Genomic DNA, 21,924 nt, shown 5'->3' on the forward strand with positions numbered 1-21,924 from the left:
GAACATAGCAGGTACAGCTTTCCTATTCCAGAAGAAATGTTGACATTTCAGCCTTTCTTTCCACCTAAAAGAGTATTAAAAAATGAAGTTCAGAATTTTTTTGTGGGATAGAAATTCTACATGAACTCCAGCTAGGAAATGATAAACATTAATTTGGATGTTCTAACAAAATGAAACATTCAGCAATTTTGAAATTGATGGTTTTTTTACTTCAGTAATAGTTTTTTACTTCAAAAATCTATTTCTCTGAAGCATATGGGAGCCAGGTACAGCCTTAATGGAGCTGTAGCTGTGATCTGTTCTTCCTGGAGCTCAGACTTCCTAACTAGACCATCACTTCTATGATGCCCCCAAAATCCTGTGATCCCCTGAAGTTATATCAGTCCAGGTCAGGAGAAAATCAGCAGATTGACTTACAGTCCTCTTGAGAATCCAGACAACAAGGCATGGGTTTATGCAGAAGCATGATGGGAGGCTGCCATTCTCCCTCTTTGCTAACAACCCTTTGTGAAACATATGTCCTGGGTCACATGGTGGATGAGTGACTTTGAACATCAAGATCATGGATGCATGCACATGAACACTGGAAGCTGAACTCCAGCTGCATATGGCAAAGAATCATAGGGAAATTCACTCCAGGAAAAAAAAAACCACTAATGATTTTAAATGTGTTTCAGGTCAAATGAAATAGTTAATTCAATCTTCAGTGAAAAAAAAAACTTTCTATTAGAAAATTCTGAACTGGCAGAAACTGCATTTTTTACTGGAAAAAATATTTATTGTTATTTTATTTTATTTATCATCCTTATAAAAGGTTCCCAGCCAACTCTGGATATTTGCATCAGAGATTTACATTTTAAATGTGTCTGGTTCATGAGCCAAATTTTTGGCAGGTAGGAATAAGCAGATTCAAGGGAAAAGAGCCACACTGATTGACAAAAGCTGAAGATGCATTTCTACATTTTCAAGTGCTCTCTCCTAATATTATGTGGATGGATGTTAAATTAAATCATCTATACTGCAATAAGAGGCGTTCTCCAGAATACCTGAATGCTATACTAGCCCTTCAACTTTCTCTCTCAATTCTCAAAGTCTTCATGTGTGTCCTCTAAAAGGTGCAGAGCTTCCATGCATGGCTGAAGTTGAGTCCTGCCTATGACCTTCCCAGACACAAACCAGCCCTTAGCCAGGACAGCCACTAAAACATTTGGCCAAGTTCACTGTCATGCTGAAGAGAATTGATTCACTTTCACCCATGTTACTTTTGGCCCAATAGTGGTTTTCCAATGCAAATGAAGGCAGAATAATAAGAATAAAGAATTTTAGAATAAATAAAGGTCGACTTTGGACCTACAGCTTTTCCCTTGGAAAATATTCAGAATAAAGTTTGTGAAGAAACGAAGGTAGAAGTTTTAGATGTTTCTCTTACCAAGAGCAGTTGAAAAGGACCCACTGCAAATTGCCACATTTTAGATGTATCTTCTCCTTGGGTCATGAGGGAACCGTTCCTATGTTTGGTGACAAGACCAAAGTTAGACTGACATTATTCATTCATATTCTGTTGATGCAGAGGAAGCACAATTAAAAGTTGATGCAACAGCAAACACACACTTCACTGAAATTATCACATTTAGTGTGATTCCCATAATAAAAGAATGAGCAAGCATGGGGAGCCTCTTTCAATTTACACAGGGAGACTTGAAGTCTCTTGACAGTCAGAATAGAGCCAATGTTTCTGAACAAACTTTGTTAGGAAAACAGATTAAAAACTCCAGAGGTTTAGCTAAATCTTATATAGGAAAACACCTTGTTACTCTCATGATTTAGAATCGTAATTTAGTGCCAGTGAATAATACATATTAAGTGCTGGTGAATATGTCTTCGTAACGAAGTCTATGTGATGAATTTTGTCTCTTTTATCTGAAGTATGCAAAACTAGGTTATGCTCTTCTGATAATTATTGTTGTGACTGCTTCTACAATAGTTGCTATAATCAAATCTTGCCAGCTCATTAGTGAGTCACTTGCTGCAAATAGTGAAGATTCAATATGTAAATTCTTTTGCTTGGTCACATTGGTCTTGTGATATCAGTGTGCCCTTGACTGAAGTTTTGTCACATCTAGAATTAGGTTTCTGATTTTAAAATTGTATAAATAACTCCCCTGTATCTCAAAAGTAAAAATTTGCTTTTTAGTAACACAAGACATTTATTTAAAATCCACTCTTTGTCAAACATCCTGCCAGTGATCATTTACAGAAGGAGAATATTAAAGAGGGAAAAAAACCCACCTAGTTGAACTGAGTTTGCAGTGTCACATCCATATTCTTTTCTAGCATTACCTAAATATTTATCTTCACTATTGTTTGTAAGTAACTAACTGTTGCAGACAGCCTGTTGGCTTGTTTTGACACTGCGGAGTTCAGCTCAGGAGTGGATGGGCACACAGACAGACTGATGCTTTAAAAGCTGTCCTGGGAGATGGTTACCCCGCTGAGTTCATCCAGATGACTGGTATCACCTGATGGTTTTCTTGACCTGTGAACAGGAACAACTGGATCAGGGAAGGATATCAGTGGAATACACGGCTGGGAGTTCAGGTTTTATAATCCCCTCAAAATGCGAAACCAGCACCAGTATTCAGCAGACAGTCTGAAACTTACTTAAACGTGATGCATTGCTATTATTCTGAAGATAATTATCCTCCTGTCCTTTCGCTTTAACCAAAAGAGAAAGCAATTATTCTGATACATTGCAGCCTATGCTTGCTCCTGAATTTTCCATCTTCTTGTACCTTCCCATAATCCCTGTGATTCCCTCCTTCCCAGCACTTTCCCCTTTCTGTCCCAAAGAACATTTAGACTCTTGACTAGGCTACTGGGACTGTATATTTATCTAGATAGGCTGTGCATCTCTATATATTTTACCTGAAGTGAATTACTATGTGTTAATTTTGTGCAGGCTGAAATCTAAGCCACATTCCCTTTCCCCTCGCTCCACAAAAAAGAAAACAGATTCTTATGAATTTCTCTGCAGGGATTATTTTACCTTTTTAGAACTTAATTTGATTTTACCTCTGATAAAATGTTAGTGTTTTAGACAGTTAAACTTTCCAGTCTACTTGTTCCATATATTTTAATATCCTGTTACCTCTAGTAGGGAAGAGCTTAAATTTTGTGGCAGATACTGCGGATGACATGGGAATATATTTTTTAAAAGCTTGCTTAACAAAATCAGAAATAATTACCTCTAACAGCCACAACGTAACTTGCTGAGCACCTACCGATAATACCACTAGCCAAGTAAAAACTTGGAAAATGAAAGTATGTAGCCCGCAACCATGCCTCCCCTCCCCATTCTCTAGGCAGTAAATGCAGACTTCCGAGGAGGAGCTCTCACTTCCTCCCATTCTGAGGGAGTGCATCAGTAATTAGTGATAAAACCTGACTTTGCTGGAGCAGTTGACCCCCAAACTATCTAGAGCTGTTAAGCTGTGAGTTGCCTTCAGGGTCTCCTCCCTCCAAAATACAGGGTTAAATGCAAGATTTGAGACAGTTGCATCCAGAGGGCTGAGTAAGGAGCAGGACTAAACATACAGCTGATGAAAATCTTGGCTTATTCTTCGGAATGATCTGTACAGGCTGAGGTCATTATTTGCACAGGCAGGTAGAGAGTGATTTGCCATGCTTTCAAGTCAAATTCATAATGCTCAATATTTCATATGCAGCAATAGCAAAAAAAAAGTATGATTTCCTGAATAATTTGTTAGGCTGTTTCACAGCTGGTGTTAGAAAAGAGACACTGAAATAATTTGCCTAATGCAATTTCATTGCTAGAACTTTTTAAGAACATCCCATCTCAGTTTACTCCTGCCTCTCAGATATAACTCTTCATTTATTATTTGAAACTAGTTTATTCAAGTATGCAGTGACTTTGAGACATTTACACAGCAATGTCAGATGCTATCTGGGAAATAAGCAGTACATTTTCAGGCTCCAAAAGTAATTTTTGATGACACCCTTAAATCAACTTCATGGACAGTTTTCTCATTTTGAGCAAGAACTGGGATTCCATTGTGATAACTGAGGGCTGCATGTTACTTGATCTACGGTAATGTAGAATAATTACGAGTTCATTGCACTTCATTACACTACTGTAATAGGCAGCAGGTCAGTGTTTGAGCTACAGCTGCTCTGAAAATTGAGCTGACACTGATACTATGATAGAATTGATAGCAAAAGGCTCTCATGCAAATTGTTGAAATTAGCTTCTACTCAATGGGTTTTGAAATGCAATACATGACCCAGATCGGGACACCTGGTTTTTGTCTCACATTTTTTTCTTGGATACAATAGGATGATCATGAAATAAATTAGTAGTTCAACGCAGTATGCCTTGTAAAAGGTCACTGAAATGCCAGAGGATTCTAAATACCACAGGACTGCTGGGCTGTTTGGCTAATAACATTCTGTGATACACCATCTAAGACTATCTGACGGTGGTTTTATTTTATTCAGATGATTCTTGCAATTATTTGCACACACTCTGAGACACGAAGGCATTCTGAATGCCTTAGATTTATTAGGGAGATGAGAGGCAGAACCCCGAAAGCTAGAGCAATTAGGTATACCAGTCTGTGGTGGAATAAGGCAACTCACTCTGAATACTTGCAGAGAATTTCTCATATCTGGGACCAGATCTCCCAAAACTTAATCCCTCACTCCTGCTCCCTCTGCTAGCTCCTATATTCACAGGACATTTCATTGCATAAGAAACACTTACTTTTTATCCATGCACTTAATTTATCAAACCTTCGGATGAGGGTGCTAGGCGAAGTCTATGAATAACAAAGAGTGTTCCCTTAACAGCTAGCTGCAATCTAATTCCAGGGCTTCTGGAACTGAATGATCCCCCATGTAGGCAGTCTTTTAGAGAGGCATAGGATAATCCTTGCTTCAAGTCAGAACCCCACTACAGTCTCCAATAAGCATTCAGTTTAACATACTACCCGTATTACTGGCAGAGCTGTTTGAAGCACCTAGTTGCATTAAAAAATAAATGTGGGTGTTTTTAAGCAAATTGAGTATTTTCTTTTGTAACATTCATTTAACCCATTTCACTAAATTGAGTCCTACTGGAAAAAAAAATTACCCAAGCTGACATATGGCCTCTCAGCTGTGGAAATGCTTATCAATAACTTTTTCACAAGCAAAGAACAACTTGACATGGTACGTAGAGAAACATTGCCATACCTGAAGAGTAAACCTGTCAGCAATGTGATTTATACAAATACCTGTATCCATAGCCCTGACTATGCCTCTGTAGATGTCTTCAGCATAGAAGACTGCCTAGCTAGGGAGTGTGTACCTCCCAATTGAATTTGTTTAGTATCTCCATTTACACTGTAATGAAGCGAACTTCATTTTTGGTATTCCCCTGTCACTGAATAGCCTTGAATTAAGTCAAGGGAGATCTGAAGCAGGAGCCTTCCTTGCTTTAGAACTAAGACACTAAATTAACTATTCTGTTTCCTCCTCTGGCATTTAGTGTTTAGTGCGATTTAGACATACCTTTTTTCTCAAAAGATGCATAAGCTAGGAAGGAATCCTTTGACACCTGACAGCACATATTTAATGACCCACTATACTGCTTTTTATATGATTGTGTGTTGTATAAAGGATATTGTGAAAGTATCCACAGACATCTGAAATCTCACCCCCTAACACATTGTGCTCTGTCTACAGATTGTGTATCTTTTTTTTTCTGTATCTTTCCTAGCCTCTTGGGGGATTATTGCTAGAATTGACTACCACTATTTGTTTGAACTCTTTATAAAAAAATGAAAAGATCGATACATGTTGGTAAATGTCAGCTAATCACAAGTATCTTTGTACAAATTAGAGAAGGGATATAAGAAGTAAGTAAATGGACAATGCCTACGAGGGTGAAAAAGTCAACATTCAAAGTTCATCTGCTACCTGAGTGACTCCAAATACATTCAGACTGTTCCTGTGGTTTTGTTATTCATGAGAGATGGAGGAGGAGGAGAAGAGCAAAGCAAACATAGCCCATGCTGTATGAGCAATGAATACAGAGAGCCACTAAGCCATAAAAGTAGGAGCTCTATCAGACAGAACTGAAATGGGGAAAAATTCAACATCTGGATTTCAAAATTTATGCAAAAAAATTCTTAATAAAAAGTATTTCTAGATAAGCATCTCAGAAGAAATTATCAGCTCCACAGTCACTGCTTCTTCTCTGGTTTAGCTATGATACCTATGGCTTAGCTATGCTAGCCAAAAGCATCCATGGGGTGAGATTCATAGTTATTGTACTGTGGAGTTATTAGACGATTGCCATACTACCTCCAAAAAATGAAAAACATTTCTTTTTATATGTATAAATCAATTCTTTGTGCAGGCATATTCCCTAGTGTTATCATGTTCAAAGAATGGTAAAAAAACACAAAATAGAAATGTACCAGGTCGTCAGCTGGCAATCATCAGCTTCGCTTCATGTAATTCAGTGAGATCCTACAGAGCTGTCAATACCTTTGTTGCCAAGTGTCAGTTCCTTGCCAGGAAAGGTTAAGTTGTCTGCTGTTAAATCAACGGAGCTCAGGGTGAAGAAGTAACCAAAATATTAGAGAGCTATACATTAAATAGATTTACCTTCACGCAGGTAAGACTGGCCTCCTGGAATGCATAAAATATCAAGATTAATCAGGAAAAGAGCAGCCATCCTAAGGAATCTTGAACCTTTTGGGCATAAGGCTGCTCAACTGCTCTCCTCTTCAACCTGTTTTGCTACTTAGCAATAATACCCAAGCCATTATGTATACTAAGAAGTAATGGTGATTTCCTAACTAAAATACCAATGTGTATTTATTTGGAGAGCTGATGGACCAGGAGGGATAAAGCAAAGTGGTTTTGTGTAGGAGTACTCTGCATCTGAAAAAACGTTTCCCACTCTGAGATTTGTGGAATGAAACCTAGAGGTTTCTGTATGGCAAAAGCATGCATGTGGAAAAACACTACAGTAAATTCCCAGCTGAAAATCTGCAAGTTTTTTTGTTTGTTTGTTTTCCCGTTTTTCCCCAGACAGAATTGGGCCCTTTTATTAGTTTTGCCCATTGAAGCAGATGTATACTCTAAAAAAAACTCAAATAGGCATTTGGAAGGTTTTTTGTGCGTGTTCTTGTTTTTGTTGTTTGTTTATCTGTGAAATACTGCCTAAGCTGCTTTGGGAACTGTTAGGTAAGACTTGCACTAGATTTCAGTTCACCTGCTTTAGCTATATTGATTCGACTCTGCAAAAGTAGTTTCCACAGCCTGTGAGCCCATCCAGAAAACCTGTCATTTTGGATAAATTGTTATTTTCATGTACTCCTTTTTTCACAGTACCTATCCCTTCAGTGTGTTTCTTCTCGGATCAAATTACTGATTGAGACTTTCATCTAAAATATGAGGGACATAACGAAGGTATTAGTAGTTAAGCTGCTTTGTTAATTGCAGTCAGGATCCTCTTCTTCCTGCCTGTCAGTTCAGCAGCAACAACGGTGCAAAATAGCTCTCCACTCACTCTCTGTCCGTGGGTTTGTGTTCATACAAAAATCTCTGTTGTCTGAGATTTCCAGGTGATCTTCCAACTACTGGACAGGTGGAAGACCTGCCAAGGTCATAAGTATGTAAGGATACAAGTTTGACACAGGTCAAACTGAAGATCTGCCTAGCCTGTATCCTATCTCTGGCTGGGAAAAGAATACGAAAAGAACAAGCTTTCTCCAGGTATCTGTCATTCCCTGATCAATGACTGCTGCCCTTGTATTGCATTGGCTAAGCTGACTTTTCCCATCGCTGTCTGAGCCTGTATGGAATTTTTTGCACTCACTGTATCTTGTAGCAGAGTTACACAGGTTTACTATGAACTTAATGAAGATGCAGCTCTCTGCTTGCCTGCAGCTCTCTGTTTTTCTCCCTGCAAGGGACAGCGAACAGCAATTTTCTATTCTTGTTCCTTTTATGATTTTATGTTCCTTCTCATTTCACTCATCTCCAGGCTAAAGTCACCATCTGCTCAAGTGGAAACCATGTCAAAACCGTAACCGTTCTTGTCACCTTGTCTCATGCCTTTTCCAGCTCTACATGCTGCTTTTGACATAAGGGGACTCTAACTTTACACTGTTTTCAAAATTTGGGTACATCATGAATTTATAAAGGAGAAAGATTAAGTTTCCTGTGTTGTTCTCTCTTCCTTTCCAAATAATACCCAGCTTTTTATGCATTTTGACTGCTATGTGGCATTGAGCTGATATTTCCAGAAAATTATTCATTACAGCCCCAACATTTTGTTCCTCATGCTTGCAGACAACTAAGACTTCATCATAGTCTACGCAAAACTAAGGAATTTTTCCATGTTCATTCATTTTGCATTTCCTACATTGAATTTCAATTGTCATTTTCTTGCCCTATAACTCTATTGAGTGATAAGGCCCTTATACAGCTTTTCACAGCCAACTTGCATCTTTAATATCCTGAATAATCTTCAGGACATCGCCCTGGTTATTTGTAGATAATACTACCTGCAAGAATCAGCTCTAGACACTCTAAATTGGCCAGGGAACCAAGGAGGCAACAAGCAAGCCTAAAGACACTTTTGGCTGCTCCATCAGTCCTGCAGCTTGGCCAGATGAGAAATATGCCCACAGTTTAGGACAGCATAGTCACTAGAGTATCCATATTTAAATGCAATAGGAATTAAGTGCATTGTTCTGCCAGTATTTAGAACACTTTTGATGGTGAACAGTTTATTCCAGAATATGTAGCATTTACAAGAAAAAATCTATTCAGTTTTTTGGGGAAGTTTTTTCCTTTCAGGGATTTCAAGGAGCTCAAGATATAGCCTTCACCTGTGTAATGAGCGTTTTCAGTTTTATTTTTACAAACTGCAAATATTTCTTATGCAAGTTACAATGGAATTGTCTGCAAACTGCATCTCATCTTTCCAAACAGATTCACTTAGTGATTTCAATATCATTATTTACAATTGTGTTTCCTTGGTTTTGTTTGTATTTTTAAAGAAAGCTCACACACAAACTAAAAAACGAACAAACTCTAATCTTTCAGGGCCAAAAGATAGCTAGGGAAAAAAACAAAGCAAATGTGTTTTTCCCTTCTGTAATTCTGTTTGTGAATAAAATGTAAATCAAGTTAGCTGGATAATTTGCTAAAACCCATGGATGCAATAATTCTTATGTTGTTCTAACAGAGAAAGAAAGTAGAAAAATGTTACAGGGAGAGACAATATGCAATTATGTATGAATACTAACACCCTAAGGGACAAATTACCAACAATGACAGTAAAATACTGCAGATTTCTTTTCGTGCTACAGCATAATTGACTTATACTCTGACAAGAAGAAAAAGCTTAGCTTTGGAGAAGAATTTAAAAATGCAAGCTATGTATTTGCTGGAAATCATATAGTCACTTTGTTTTTCACATTGTTTTACCTGTGATATTAAGTGCATTCCTTTATTTTTTATTCATATATGTAACTTGGTTTGAGAAGACATCAATTTTTTTACCTTTTCAAGAAATCCTTTAGGGTTTCTCAATGGTATTAATTATGTGACTGCAATTATTTAATGAAATTTAGTCAATGCAATCAATGCAAACACTTTTAAAATTGTATGTGGGAAAGCTCTCTGTTGATTAAATGAAGGAAAAAAAAATCTTTCTCTAATGACTCACAGGAGCTAAACCTCAAGGGGCTGATCCCGTCCATCAGCACTACACTCTGTAGAATCTGCCGCGCAGCACAGGAGAGCAGTAGCTGATGGAACCTGATAAGCAGCAATGTGCAAACACCAATCTCAGGGCAGAATCAGGACCTTAATTTGAATTTTATTGTTAACCTCAAGGAAGATTAAAGAGACACAGTCAAGGTTGGCTGCTCAGAATCCATTGTACATTTGAGTTGTATTTGCAAAGACCACATGATTAGTTTTCAGATTTTTTCTCCCTCATAATAAAACTCTGATTACTTTGCTATTGTAGGGTAGTTAGTGAGTTGAGATAGGTGTTCACAAACAACTTTATATTAGACTTTTATAGATGTGATGCTTTAAAGTAAAGTAGAGTACCTGGAGGTGACCATGAGTAACACCATGTGAAGAGTGCTTAAGAAAACTAGCAACACTCACAAAGATAGCATAGTTCTGCCTGTAACTCAGTTTTGAAAGAATCAAGCTACGGCGGAGAATTACTGCTGTTCTCTTTAAGAGAAGTACAGCAGATTGATACCAGGATAGGGCCAGGTTTGCTTCTTCTGCCTCCTTGGTGTTTTCAAGGACATTATCTTTCTAAAGGGTGGAAGAAGAAAGACAAACGTATTTTACACCTTTGAAAACAATTAGGTTCAAATTAACTAGAAAGATATTAAACTGCAAAATCGTGAACTCCTTTATGCAATAAAATGGAAAATAGAAATTACCAAGGCTTAGTCTAACCCAGGAAGGTATGAATCACTGAATCTAGCATGATCCTTCATAACAACTATCTCAGGCTTTACATTAATTAGCTCTGTTTCCTGGCTCAGCATCTGTCATTATGGTGGAGAAAATGACAATTTTACAAAATATCCCTTCAAATTCTAATTCTGTCAGCAAGATCTGCAGACTAAAGATTTTGATGGCAACTCATACACCATCTGGAGGTAAGTCATACTATTTAATTCAGCCATTGTAAAACTCCTCAAGTTAGAATTGGAAAGCATACTATCACCTGGGAGAAAATGAATAGGTAAGCAAAGAGTTCTCTTAACACTTCTTGGTGGTGAGATGTAACAGCATGATTTGACAGTCTCATCCCTTTTTAAGAAATATTAATGAACTAATGCAGACACTAACTGTTCTCAGGCCTGCACCTGGTAACATTAGTGCGTAAACCAGAGTGCATGGCTTGATCTATGTATGAGAAGGACACTGAAAACTCTGGGTTAGTGGAAAATGTGAGGCAGCAATGTGTTTCATATGCTTCTTTGAGGGGAAGAAGGGAAGGGGTGTCATTGAACTAATATAATATCTGACCATATGGAGAAAACGTATTTTGCTCTAAAAAGACAGATGCTGCAGAAACAGTCCCTATGGAGGAATTCTGAGTTTCACAGTGATTTCACAGTGATATATCTAATGCAAATTCACATCTGAATTTGGACATCACAGTGTTATCCTTAATGGTTCCTCATTGGTTGCTCGGTTGACTTTCACAGCTGGAAATAGGTGGTAGCTTTTCAGATCTCAGGATGTCCATCAGTCTTTGATGCTCCTATTCCACAAATTCTTCCGTTAGCACTTTGCACAGGTAGAAGGTACTCTGTCTGCTCCTAGTAACACCATTACTCTACTGTGTAATGTACCCCCAGTATGGCTGGAGAGTTGTGAAGCTTTGAAATTATATCAGCAATTTGGTTGTGCATCTATAATATGAGTGGTTGGATCCCACAAACAGCTGTTAAGTGGCTCTACCTGCCGTCTCAATACGGTTAGAGTTTGACTAGTCAAACCGTTCTCATTTCTTCCCTTTCTTCTACCAAGGGTTAAGGAGACTAGAAGAGTTTTTACAGAGACAAGAACTGTAGAAACTCGTAGCTGCTATGAAGACACTGAGTATTTTCTCACTTGGCTTCCTTATCCAGTTTTAGTCAATATGCTCTCTTCCTCAGACATGGAGAAAGATATAGATTTTGGCCTGAGAGCACATACAGCATCTCAGAGTGGATGAGAGTCAAAGAGAAAGTGATACTGGTGACTTCTTCAGAATATAAGTAGTTCCCCTGTAATCTTTAAGCCCTTATCTGATTCAGTGGCTTTCTCTCTGACTTTGACCTTAAGCTCCTAGGAGATAAGATTCGATGACCGTCTCCACGGCTAGGCAAGATGTTTATCTGTTATACTACATATGCACTACATATGCGCTGAGTTCAAAATGATTATACAAATGCAAATAATCAATTAAAGGCTCACCATTTCTGAGATTAGGAATTATTATTGTCTTCATTTTACAAATAGGAAAAGAAAGGCTTTGAAAGGTTAAGTGATTTTTGCAGAGGTCCCTCAGGTTGTCATGTACAAAAGGACATCACGAAGGCAAGCATGAAGGCCATTCACAAGGACTTCTACACTTAAGTGACAAGGTATGGATCAAACTCTGATCAAGAGTTGAATTGAAGTTTAATGTGTTGAGCACCTAGCTTTTTGACAGAAGATTAATGCTGACTTAGTTATATCAAACATGTTTAGTATCACTTCACAGTCTAACACTGATGATGAGTGTCCGAAACTTCTGTTTTTCCATCCTCTTACTTTTTGCTGACATTAGCATCTCCTTACCATCTGGTGAAACTGGCAAGTATCAGCTTAAATGCCTGAGTTCCTGATACATCTGTTAATATCACAGCATGCAGCACACATCAGGTGCATTACTTAGAGAGGTTTGGGATAGGGATTCAGTCTAAAATGATGCTGGCCTCATTAAGAACCATGCTTTCCTCTTTCTCGCTGTGTTCCTGTAATCTTCTTACATGACAAACAAACCAAGTGTTTTCAGAGTACTTGTGAGAATACTGTACTGCTCCAGATGATTATACACTGTGTTCGGAGCAATTATTGTATTGTCTGTGTAATGTATAGCTTAAAATGGCCAACTGAGAATAAAATACTTTTCTTTCCCTCTTTCACATTCCCAAAAGCATAATAAAGATGTTGTGAAGGCTAATAAATCATTTCAAATACGCTCTGAGACTAGCAGTGTAACCTTTTAGTAACTCTTAATTTCTTTAAAAAATAATACTTTCAACATATACAATCTGTGCCTTCACATGAAGACTATTTAATGTTAAGGTAAATTATTTGATGTTACGGAAAATAAGCAAATAATTTGAGGAGGAAGCAGTCATATGAAAAACAAAGCTCATGTGAATGATTTGTTACTCCAGAATGAAGTTAAAAGCTGTCCAAAAGTTGTGTGAATACAGTGCTAAGTCCCTCATTTTAGAAACATTGTTGGATAACATGAGCAGATTCCAGACTAATACAGCTGCATACCCCTCTATCACACAGCGGCCAATTCCTAGTGAATTCTGCAATATAGTGACAGTAATGGAAAGCAAAATGATCTCTAAATAATGGTTTAAGATGGTTACTTGATAAAGGGCACCACAATAATTATGATCAATGGAGCATGGATTCAATATATATTGCCCATTTAGATGCACCAGATTAGCTTAACAGCTTTCTTTAATGTTCTGAGTATTTTGTGTGTGTGTGTGTGTGCCTGCATGTGTGTGCATGTGTATGTAAGAGGGAAAACACTGCACGTTTCTGTATAGTCCTCATTACCAACATTTATCAATGCAGATGAGCACCGTGCTGCAGGGAAACTGAAATGTAAAAGTTAGATTGTTAGTTGCAAAGACAAAGCACAATGGGTTTTTTCTTTTTTTTTTTTGAGCTAACTTCATTTTATGCTTTTAGTGCCAATGACTGCAAAACTGGTATTTGTATCTTTAAAAAGTAACGCACAAAGCTGCAGATAGAAAAATGATGCAGTTAGACGGAACGCTTCTCAGTTTCTCTAGACAAACTGAAGAACAATGAAGCCTGGAAAAAAAGGAGGCAGTGATGAGTTCTGACTGACATGAAGAGGATCAGAGAGACCTTGCGGATTTCATTCTGTTTTGCTTCCCAGGATGAAAATACAAGTTTCTGAAATAAATCTCTGTGCTAACTTTCAAACACCTGGAAAAAGTGATTAAGTAATAACCTCTATGACAATTCCACTGCCTACATATTTCTTCCACTGAATTTCATGGAAGGTCATCCCCTGGCTCCACTGGTACATGGAGCTGACTGTAAGACTGTAGCATGAGGTTGTATAGTATGCTTTGGTCAGACAGGTAGCCCTATTTACATAAACCTAGTGCATGAGCCCTGTCTCTTCTCATTGAGTGTGTTAGTCAATTAAGAATGTTCCTGGGATTCTAAAAAGATGCAGAATATCGTTATTCCCAGTTTAGCCTGAGCAACTGAGGCATAAGTGCAATGAAATTTTTCCAGAGACACACAGACATGGGTTGAGCTGGGAATAGATGGTTGAGTTCTGACTTTCAGTTTCAAGCCTAACCACTGCCATATGTCACCTCTCCTCATGCAACAAAATAACTGTAAGTTGAGGTTTTATTTAAAACAGAGAGGACAATTTTCGTACTATAGTTGAAACAAATTTAGGACTAGATTTTGAAAGGCACAGAAGTGTAATCACAACGGCATCGTCATAGGTAAGATTTGACCTCAGCTGCTAAAGAAGTAAGACTATTTTTAAATTATAGACTGAATGCAAAATATAAATAAAAAAGGCTCTTAAGTTTATATACAACTGAGAGAAACAAGGTTTTGGAGATTTTGTTTGTTTTTGTTTTCTCTGTGTAGTTTTGGGGGGGGTTTTTTTGGTTATTAAAAAAATGCTGCATCAAACTTGGTTTGGTTGGAGAGAATTTTTATAAAGTGTTTTTTCCCTCTACTGTAATGTATACAAAGGAAAGCTCCATCAGCTGTTGCCCAGCAAGTGAACATCCCTGCTGCAATGCATTACAGTGATGTGTAATGTAACTGAAATAATCTGAATGCTTCTCTACTGAATACGAAAAGCAATTCTGTAGGGGAGATAAAATGCATTGAGGCCTGTCCTGAAAGGTTACACAATTCTTTATGTAGATCATTTCAAGAATCATGACAGAGGACCAAAATAATGATTCTTATTTCAAAGCCACTCTAGGATAGGATCTGTGTGACACCTGCCTCTATTTTTAGGGAATGTAGTTAGGCACGAGCCTCTTAAGGCATTCACTCCAAAATAATGGGCAAACTAAATGAATATTAAATTGTATGCTTTAACTGTAGCCCCACACTTTGGCTCTACTTAGTGAAAAATGATGGTGATTTGTGAAATGATAGTAACGTGTGGTATACAAATATTTTGGGTGAAATATATAATCAGTTAATTGGTTTATTAAATTATAAAACCTTTGTTTGCTTGAAAGAGCAATAAAGCTAACTGACTAAATGAATATTCGCCCCTTTGAAGACTTCTTACATTAATTATGTTTATGCATCACTTGCAGCAGTAATGTTAGACAAAGGAAGCTTTATCTTTATACGCCATAGCTACATTGTATTGTGGTACAAATGATGGCACTGACTTTGTGTCTACATAATTACTGAAATCTTATCCCTTTTGTGTTTGCACATCATTTTCAGTTTTTTGGAATAGTTAAACTCCATTTTACTTTTTAATAACATTTTAGAAATCATTCTGATTCAGGTAAACAGAATTTGATTGCTTTGATGGATTGAAAATGGTTAGCTCAGCCAGAGCTTATTTGATTTGTTTCTTCAGGGATTACAAAGAATAGGATTTTATCTACGAACTGACAAAAGAGGCAATCTCTGCATTTTTGCCTATGAAATAGCAGATCCACTAAGCCACTGCTCCTTCACATAGTGAATGTATTAGTCACGGAGTTGCTTTTTATTCATTTTCAAAGTTTCTTATTCCACATTGTATGGGGTGTCAAGCTTCTTTGTTCTTAAAAAAATTAATCTGGAAAAATAATACTGTCAAATGGTGTTTGGGAAGATTCAGTAGCCCATTAGATTTAAAACAGATTTTAAAAACAAACAAACTCTTTCTCACCAGTAATGGACGTCTTAGGCAAATGCTCTTCAACTAATAGAACGGATTTAAAAGCCTGAAGTACCTAAATGCTAATTACCTGCCAAAGTTCAGGCTGAGAGTTCTCCTGCGGGTTTCCTGAGAACTCAGTCCCTGACCCAGTCAGATTACATGGTTTTCCTGGTACCACTCTTCATTTTATCCCATGTGACATGACATTTGTAAAGCAGACAGAATCAAGAAAATGTCAATATACAGTACAGAGTGATACAAGACACCTTGAATAATGTGTTTGCAATTGTTCTTACACTGGCCAGCACATTCACTGAGTCTTCTTCAGAGATGCTGCCTGTCACCTAGAGACTTGTGCTCATTTGGTTTATGTCATGGGTGAACAGATTGTAGCATGATACTTACAAAAGCAGTAGATAATTTTTGGGGAATTTGTCTCACACTGTCTCAGGTGGAAAAAGGAAAATGGAAAATGAATTGGTCCTTACTCTGAGAATCTGCAGTCAAGTATTGGAAGATGCACACTAAATGGATTTCTGTGCAATAAACTTCCTTTTTTATTCCCCTCCGCTTCATTTTGGTGCCATGAAAAAAGAGATGTTTGGACAAGTGCATGTTCAGTTTTCATGAGAACTACCAACCTGCTTAAAACACAGCAAGTTTTTCCACACTGGGGCCCCATGTCCCTACAGTTTCAGGATTTCATCCTTGTGCTCTGACTGTTAGAACAAGCTGAATTTGCCCTGTGTACTTTAAAACTGAGGTAAATTTGATACTGCATAGTCTACTCCCAGAAAAGTCCCTTAATGGGAATAACTGGATGTGCTTTCTCAACATCTACATTTATGGCCAGACACGATGGAAAACACAAAGTGTGTTATTCCTATATCATCCTCTTTAAATATCTGATTTTAGGTTTGCTCTAGAAGATTTAACATGTAGTTTTCAAATGCCTCAAATTAGAAAATCAGCTAGTAGAGATCAGGGTTGGCCCATTTTCTCCTTTGATTTGCACCATCAGAACTTTTGGCCAAACATTGTGGTTTTCTCTCTTTCCACTACTATGTGGATACAGAAAAAAGCTGCTGATTAGCTGATTTTGGTAACTTCTAGGCTGGAAGACATATTGCAGGAACCTGACTTTCCAGTCACACTGTCCACTGTCTGAAAATATGTGATTGTTGATGGCCGCAGTTCAGAATGCTAAGAAGTTGTTAATATCAGCTCCAAACATTCTCACAGACTCCCAGCTTACCAGAAGGCTGTATTGCCATTCAGAGGGACCTGGACAGGCTGGAGAGATGGGCCGAGAGGAACCTCACGAAATTCAACAAAGGCAAGTGCAGGGTCCTGCACCTGCAGAAGAATAACCCCATGCACCAGTAGAGGCTGGGGGCTGACCTGCCGGAAAGCACCTCTGCAGAGAAGGACCTGGGAGTCCTGGTGGGCAAGTTGACCATGAGCCAGCAATGTGGCCTTGTGGCCAAGAAGGCCAATGGGATCCTGGGGTGCATTAGGCAGAGTGTTGCCAGCAGGTCGAGGGAGGGGATCCTTCCCCTCTACTCAGCCCTGGAGAGGCTGGAGTACTGTGTCCAATTCTGGGCTCCCCAGTACAAGAGGGACATGGAGCTCCTGGAGAGAGTCCAGCAGAGGGCTACTAAGATGCTGAAGGCACTGGAGCTTCTCTCCTATGAGGAAAGGCTGAGGTAGCTGGGCCTGTTCAGCCTGGAGAAGAGAAGACTGAGGGGGGATCTGATCAATGTGTGTAAGTATCTGAAGGGAAGGTGTCAAGAGGATGGGGCCAGACCATTCTCTGTGGTGCCCAGTGACAGGACAAGAGGCAACAGGCACAAACTGAAACACAGGCAGTTCCATCTGAACATGAGGAAAAATTTCTTTCCTGTGAGGGTGACTAAGCACTGGAACACGTTGCCCAGAGAAGTTGTGGAATCTCCTTCCCTGGAGATATTCAAAAGCCATCTGGACACAATCCTGCGTAATGTGCTCTAGATGACCCTGCTTGAGCAGCAGGGTTGAACTAGATGATCTCCAGAGGTATCTTCCAACCTCAACTACTCTACGATTCTGTGATTCCTTGAATATTCCTTTTCTTCACAAACAGCATGATAGAGCCAGTGCTATCAAACTAATATCCACGCTTAAGCTTGGATACAACAGCCTCTCTATTACAGAATTTGCATTCAGACTGCCCTAGAAAAGGTGAAATACTCCGAAAAAAAAATGAGTCACTGCACTCACAGCTTAGTTTAAGGATTCTCCACATCATAATACACCCAGAGATGACAGAGGATAATGTACGGACATTTTCAAGTGCATGCACGGAATCCTGTTACACTAGATGCTTTCACTCTGTTGCTTCTATTTTATTTCAGTTAAACATGAATGCTCTCTTTCCAAGGTTAAACATGGTATCTTTTTTTTTTTCTGATAAGAATACGCATCTGTTGATTACACAAGAGAGAAACGTTTCATACACCTTATTTTTTAAATTAAGTGCCTTTTTATGCTCATTTATGACAGTAGAGAATACACAGCCAATGAACCTGACTTTAGTCTTAACCAGTCACTGTTTCTGATGGCAAAAATGATAATCTGTACTCCTGTGTAAACTCCAAAGAAATGCTGATAATCCCCTGTGCCTGATCCCAAGACCTGGCAGCAGAGAACTAGAGGAGAAAACAATGTGCGGAGTAACACTGTTGAAAAACTCTCCAGATTACAAGTGTAGCACTCAGACCCCTAACAATATTACTGATATGGAACTTTTCTCAGAACTGTCAGTCAGATTTTGTTTGTCTTCCCCAGTGTTACCAGAATACAGTATAGGCTACCGCTTTTGTCAGAGGGAAGAGCGAACACTTACTATTCCACACTACAGCATTTTTACTGCACAATTCTTTCACAGAGAATGAAAGGTACACCACGAAAGACTTAAAGCCAATTGCCTTTTCAAAAGCAGCAGGCTTGATCATGCACTTTATACTGTTTTACAAGGCCAGGTGAGCTCCTTCATGAACATCAGTCAGTTCTTTGTCAGCGCTCCAAACTCCCTCTGCTTTAACCTGAGATTTGAGTTGCGTACTTCTTAGGCTTAATCCTGCATTCAATTAAGTGAAGGTCAGGATGAGGGTCAACTAGACTACTGAACTTAATCCAAGACCTACAGGTTATACAATAGCTGCTTTGGGGAAGTATAATTGTAGATAGGAATCGAGAGTAGAAAAGACAATATAATTGAACGAGTTATATGATAAAGGAGAAGGGGGAAAGCAGGATCTTTTTTTCAGGCTGCATGGCACTGGATGCATTTTACAAGAGTAGCCACTAGATAGCAGAAGGGGCACGATTCTCTGATGCTTTGGTGGGCCAAACACAGAGCAAACAATGCCTCTGTCCAGGGAAATACACTGTGTGTCACCATGTTCAGCTGGTACAAGTGTTTCACTGTAGACAGGGATTTTTAAGATGTTATTCAATAGGTTGCTTCCTGTTGCTCTTATCACAGTCTGAACATTTCTTTCAGTAGGGTGAAAGAGGAGCTTATTTCCTGAACAAAAGATCAACTCTGACTTTTGTCATGGGGAACACTTTCTTAATGACTAAGCTGAACGTCAGCCCAGATCAGGGGAGCACCAAGCCAGTGAAAATCAACCCTGCCTGCTGTCTGAGAGGAATGCACACTAGCTGGCCATGTCAGGCGTGAGATAATAGCGAGGCATTACCATTGTACCTTGGTACTCACTCAGGGTTTTAACTGGAAACTTCCAACATCTCAAGGCCCATTTGGAATTAAATCTGGCAAGGGATGTCAAGGATAACGAAAAGAGATTCTTCAAATACATCATTAACAAAAGGAAAACTGGGGAAAATGTGGGACCACTACTGAGTGGGGCAGTGACAGAGGACACAGAGAAGGCAGAGATACTGAATGCTGCCTTTGCTTCAGCCTTTACTGCTAAGGCCAGCCCTCGGGAATCTCTGACCCAGGAAACCAGGGGGCAAGTTTGGAGAAAGGAAGACTTTCTCTTGGTTGAGGAGGATCAGGTTAGAGATCATTAAGGCAAACTTGACATCCACAAGTCCATGGGTCCTGATGGGATGCACCCACGAGTGCTGAGGGAGCTGGTAGACATCATTGCTAGGCAACTCTTGATTTATCTTGGAAAGGTGGAGAACAGGATTGGTGCCTGAGGACTGGAAGAAAATAAATGTCACCTCAGTCTTCAAAAAGGGCAAGAAGGAGGAGCCAGGAAACTACAGCCTCACCTCCATCCCTGGAACGGTGATGGAACAGCTCATCCTGGAGGCCATCTCTAAGCATTTGGAGGACAAGAAGGTGACCAGGAGTAGTCAGCATGGATTCCCCAAAGGGAAACCATGCTTAACCAACCTGATAGCCTTCTACGATGCAATGACTGGCAGGGCAGATGAGGGGAGAGCAGTGTATGTTGTCTACCTGGACTTCAGCAAGGCTTTTGATGCTGTCTCCCATCACATCCTCAGAGGCAAGCTCAGGAAGTGTGGGTTAGATGAGGGGACAGTGAGGTGGATTGAGAACTGGCTGGATGGCAGAGCTCAGAGGGTTGTCAGTGGCACAGTCTAGTTGGAGGCCTGTAGCCAGTGGTGTCCCCCAGGGGTCAGTACTGGGTCCGGTCTTGTTCAACTTGCTCATCAGTGACCTGGAGGAAGGGACAGAGTGCACCCTCAGCAAGTTTGCAGATGATACAAAACTAGGAGGAGTGGCTGACACACCAGAAGGCTGTATTGCCATTCAGAGGGACCTGGACAGGCTGGAGAGATGGGCCGAGAGGAACCTCACGAAATTCAACAAAGGCAAGTGCAGGGTCCTGCACCTGCAGAAGAATAACCCCATGCACCAGCAGAGGCTGGGGGCTGACCTGCCGGAAAGCACCTCTGCAGAGAAGGACCTGGGAGTCCTGGTGGGCAAGTTGACCATGAGCCAGCAATGTGGCCTTGTGGCCAAGAAGGCCAATGGGATCCTGGGGTGCATTAGGCAGAGTGTTGCCAGCAGGTCGAGGGAGGGGATCTTCCCTCTCTGCTCAGCCCTGGCGAGGCCTCACCTGGAGTACTGTGTCCAATTCTGGGCTCCCCAGTACAAGAGGGACATGGATTCTGGAAAACTAAATAACAGAGCTGTATTTCAGTTATAGCAGATCAGGGAAGGAGGGGACTTAAACGAGGATACACTTTCTAACTCATAGCCTCAAGGGAACATAGGAATTTTCCAAAAAAATTTTTAAATAGTTTTAAAAGTTGAAAATAGTTTAAAAATAGTTTAAAAGGTTTAAAATAATTAGCTCCTGTGATGAGATATTTTCAGCCTGCTGCGAATTTTTATGACAGTGCTACTATTAGACTTCCAGCAGATCTTGCAGAATTTTAACTATAATGGACAAGTAATATTGCAAGAGTACAAATTATGTATTTATATCTGTTATGTATCTATATCTATATACACATACACATTATATACCTTCCTGGAAATTCTCTCCTGTCTCTTCCAAGAACTGAACCTCTTGTGCTTAGTGAAAGGAGGAACTACGTTGCACTGTCCAGTTCTTTACCATTTTACCTGTTTAAAAATAAAAAAAATGATATTCTTATTTATTTCAGCTATGTTGCCCAGTGAATAAGGTACCTGATGGATCTCTGATAATTAGTTTTCAATGCCATCTCATTGTTTGACTCGGAACTAGGTGCATTTTCTGTCTAAGCCTTAGCCTCCTGGATTGTGAATTGGGGATAATGATGCTGTACTCATCTGCAAAATGTTTGAGAGCGTAGAGGTTGAGCCAGAATAAGATCTAATGCTCTTAGCTGATGTGAACGGTGTAAGCCTATGGAAGAAGGAAAAATCTTCTTTTCTGTTGGACCCTTTCAGGTATCGAACCCATTCAGTACTGAACTGCAAACATTTTACCAAGGAGAGGCTGGCAGCCCCTACACAGTATCATTCTGCTAGCCTCTTCCAAAAGATCACCCTGGCCTCTACAGAGGTCAGTGATAATGCTCAGATATACTCAGTCCTCAGTCCCTGCCTCTTTCTCTGTGTTGAATCCCAAACCAATCATTTGGATGCAGAGTACGGGAACTCAGTTCTGTATATGTATATATATATAATGTTTGTTGAGGGTTTGAGCTCA

The 21,924-nt window shown here is 39.4% G+C and overlaps 1 long non-coding RNA gene across 1 annotated transcript in view; it reads right to left on the reverse strand.

The window, feature by feature from the left end:
• Positions 1–2,188: 2,188 nt before the first annotated feature.
• The window catches only part of LOC138067922 (uncharacterized), a 79,210-nt gene continuing 59,474 nt past the window's right edge, over positions 2,189–21,924 (reverse strand). Inside the window, exon 4 of the long non-coding RNA XR_011142392.1 lies at positions 2,189–2,536. This is a non-coding gene — a long non-coding RNA (uncharacterized lncRNA). The remainder of the gene's footprint in view (positions 2,537–21,924) is intronic.

This window comes from Struthio camelus, chromosome 7 (assembly GCF_040807025.1).
Source record: "Struthio camelus isolate bStrCam1 chromosome 7, bStrCam1.hap1, whole genome shotgun sequence".
NCBI lineage: Eukaryota > Metazoa > Chordata > Aves > Struthioniformes > Struthionidae > Struthio > Struthio camelus.